We start from the raw sequence: 203 nt of genomic DNA, 5'->3' as shown, positions 1-203 counted from the left end.
TCGTTTAAACATGCCCCCACATGTCTACGTCACTGTGTGGGAAGATTTGCATAACACCGCCCAAATGTTCACGAAAAGAAAGGCGGCATAACTTTATTGTTGCTGCCGCTGCCATGTTGTGAAGACGTGTTTCGTTGCGAAAGCGAAAATACTTTGTTTGGTCTTCCAAAAGAGGACACGACTAGAAATCAGTGGTTAAGTTG

The 203-nt window shown here is 44.3% G+C and overlaps 1 protein-coding gene across 4 annotated transcripts in view; it reads right to left on the bottom strand.

Annotated features, from left to right (window-relative positions):
- LOC107657482 (ankyrin repeat and SOCS box protein 3-like) overlaps window positions 1-203 on the bottom strand; it is a 13,278-nt gene that overhangs the window by 5,529 nt on the left and 7,546 nt on the right. The window lies entirely within an intron of this gene.

Source organism: Sinocyclocheilus anshuiensis, unplaced genomic scaffold (assembly GCF_001515605.1).
Source record: "Sinocyclocheilus anshuiensis isolate Anshui unplaced genomic scaffold, SAMN03320099.WGS_v1.1 scaffold291, whole genome shotgun sequence".
Taxonomy (NCBI): Eukaryota; Metazoa; Chordata; class Actinopteri; order Cypriniformes; family Cyprinidae; genus Sinocyclocheilus; species Sinocyclocheilus anshuiensis.
The sequence above is the reverse complement of the archived record's forward strand: the minus strand, read 5'-3'. Positions and strand labels throughout refer to the sequence as shown.